At 48.2% G+C, this 2,709-nt stretch overlaps 1 non-coding gene across 1 annotated transcript; it reads right to left on the reverse strand.

Annotated features, from left to right (window-relative positions):
- Positions 1-1,032: 1,032 nt before the first annotated feature.
- LOC120367984 (U7 small nuclear RNA) lies at positions 1,033-1,094 on the reverse strand. The gene has a single exon (XR_005582216.1). It is a non-coding gene; the product is annotated as a U7 small nuclear RNA (small nuclear RNA).
- Between the last annotated feature and the right edge of the window lie 1,615 nt (positions 1,095-2,709).

The following is a 2,709-nucleotide window of genomic DNA, read 5'->3' on the forward strand; positions in this document are numbered from 1 at the left end:
GGAGTTTCACTCTTGTTACCCAGGCTGGAGTGCAATGGCACCATCTCGGCTCACTGCAACCTCCGCCTCCTGGGTTCAGGCAATTCTCCTGCCTCAGCCTCCTGAGTAGCTGGGATTACAGGCACGCACCACTATGCCCAGCTAATTTTTTGTATTTTTAGTAGAGACGGGGTTTCACCATGTTGACCAGGATGGTCTCAATCTCTTGACCTCATGATCCACCCGCCCCGGCCTCCCAAAGTGCTGGGATTACAGGCTTGAGCCACCACGCCAGACTTTTTTTTTTTTTTTTTGAGACAGAGTTTCGCTCTTGTTGTCCAGGCTGGAGCGCAATGGCACGATCTCGGCTCACTACAACCTCCGTCTCCCGGGTTCAAGTGATTCTCCTGTCTCAGACTCCCGAGTAGTTGGGACTATAGGCACATGCCACCATGCCCAGCTAATTTTTGTATTTTTAGTAGAGACAGGGTTTCACCATGTTGGTCAGGCTGGTCTCTAACTCCTGATCTCAGGTTGATGCACCTGCCTCGGCCTCCCAATTTCCAGCCTTTTAAAATTCACATTATTGTGATGTTGATCACTGTGTCTGAGTAAGGATCATGGGGTCCTTGCCTCTGTGGGCTGAATATTGTGTTCATAACATTGGGCACAAAACGGAACACAGTGCCTGGCTTCTAATAGGTGCTTAAAATGTTGTATTTTTGGCCAGGCGCGATGGTTTGCCCCTGTGATCCCAGCATTTTGGGAGGCCAAGCTGGGCACATCACTTGAGGTCAAGAGTTTGAAACCAGCTTGGCCAACACAGTGAAAACCCATCTCTACTAAAAATACAAAAATTACCCGGGTATCCTGGCAGGTGCCTGTAATCCAGCTACTCAGGAGGCTGAGGCAGGAGGTTAGTTTAAACCCAAAAGGCAGAGGTTGCAGTGAGCCGATATCCTGCCACTGCACTCCAGCCTGGGTGACAGAGTGAGATCCTGTTTCAAAAAAAAAAGTGGGTTTTTTTGTTTTTTTTTTTTTTAATTTTCTGAAGGGAGCTTTCTGGCGAAAACCAAAAAGCTTGCTAGACAAATTCTAGAAGAGTCGTAATACTAAGATGTAGTTGTTGAACAATAAAATGAATGAATGAATGAATGAATGAACTTGTGCTGTGGGATGTTTTTTTTTTTTTCTTTTGAGACAGAGTCTTCCTCTGTTGCCCAGGCTGGAGTGCAGTGTCACCATCTGGGCTCACTGCAACCTCTGCCTCTCAGGTTCAAGGGATTCTCTTGCTTCAGCCTCCCAAGTAGCTGGGATTACAGGTGCGTACCACCACGCATGGCTGATTTTTGTATATTTAGTAAAGATGGGGTTTCATCATGTGCACCATGTTGGTCAGGCTGGTCTTGAACTCCTGACCTCAGGTGATCCGCCTGCCTTGGCCCCCCAAAGTGCTGAGATTACAGGCACGTGACACCTTGCCCGGCCTTTGCTGTGGGATATTCTAAGTAAATGGATAAACTTTATGTTGAAGAAAGCCCTGCCCACATTTATAGGGCTTATTTCCCTATTGCAGGTTGTTATAAACCTGTACTCTGGGGTCCTTCATTTGAAGACTGAAGTCCAATCTAGTGCTGAGAACCACTCCCTATCCAGTGTTTAGCACAACACAGGCATAATAATAGCTGCCTAATGACCTTTTCCTTTCAGCCTGGCTGAGTTACCTTCATTAAAAGGCTTTTGTGGGGGGTTTCTCTTTGTTCCAAGCCCCCATCCCTCGTCTCTGTACGGAGAAGCTGTTCTCTTCTTTCTTTCTTGCCTATTAAACTTTTCGCTCCTTTTTTTTTTTTTTGAGACGGAGTTTCGCTCTTGTTACCCAGGCTGGAGTACAATGGCGCGATCTCGGCTCACCGCAACCTCCGCCTCCTGGGTTCAGGCAATTCTCCTGCCTCAACCTCCTGAGTAGCTGGGATTACAGGCATGCACCACCATGCACAGCTAATTTTTTGTATTTTTAGTAGAGACGGGGTTTCACCATGTTGACCAGGATGGTCTCGATCTCTTGACCTCGTGATCCACCCGCCTCAGCCTCCCAAAGTGCTGGGATTACAGGCTTGAGCCACCATGCCCGGCCCAACTTTTCGCTCCTTAAAACCAAAAAAAGTCCAGGCGTGGTGGCTCATGCCTGTAATCCCAGCACTTTGGGAGGCCGAGGCAGGTGGATCATGAGATCAGGAGTTCAAGACCAGCCTGGCCAACATAGTGAAACACCATCTCTACTAAGAATACAAAAATTAGGGCCGGGCACGGTGGCTCGAGCCTATAATCCCAGCACTTTGAGAGGCTGAGGCGGGTGGATCACGAGGTCAAAAGATTGAGACCATCCTGGTCAACATGGTGAAACCCCGGCTCTACTAAAAATACAAAACATTAGCTGGGCATGGTGGCGCGTGCCTGTAATCCCAGCCACTCAGGAGGCTGAGGCAGGAGAATTGCCTGAACCCAAGAGGTGGAGGTTGCGGTGAGCCGAGATCACGCCATTGCACTCCAGCCTGGGTAACAAGAGTGAAACTCCGTCTCAAAAAAAAAAAAAACAAAAAAAGAATACAAAAATTAACCGGGTGTGGTGGTATGCGCTTGTAGTACCAGCTAACTGGGAAGGTGTAACACAAGATTCACTTGAACCTGGAAAGCAGAGGTTGCAGTGAGCGGAGACCATGCCATTGCATT

The sequence above is a fragment of the Saimiri boliviensis genome, chromosome 9 (genome assembly GCF_048565385.1).
Source record: "Saimiri boliviensis isolate mSaiBol1 chromosome 9, mSaiBol1.pri, whole genome shotgun sequence".
In the NCBI taxonomy this organism is placed as follows: domain Eukaryota; kingdom Metazoa; phylum Chordata; class Mammalia; order Primates; family Cebidae; genus Saimiri; species Saimiri boliviensis.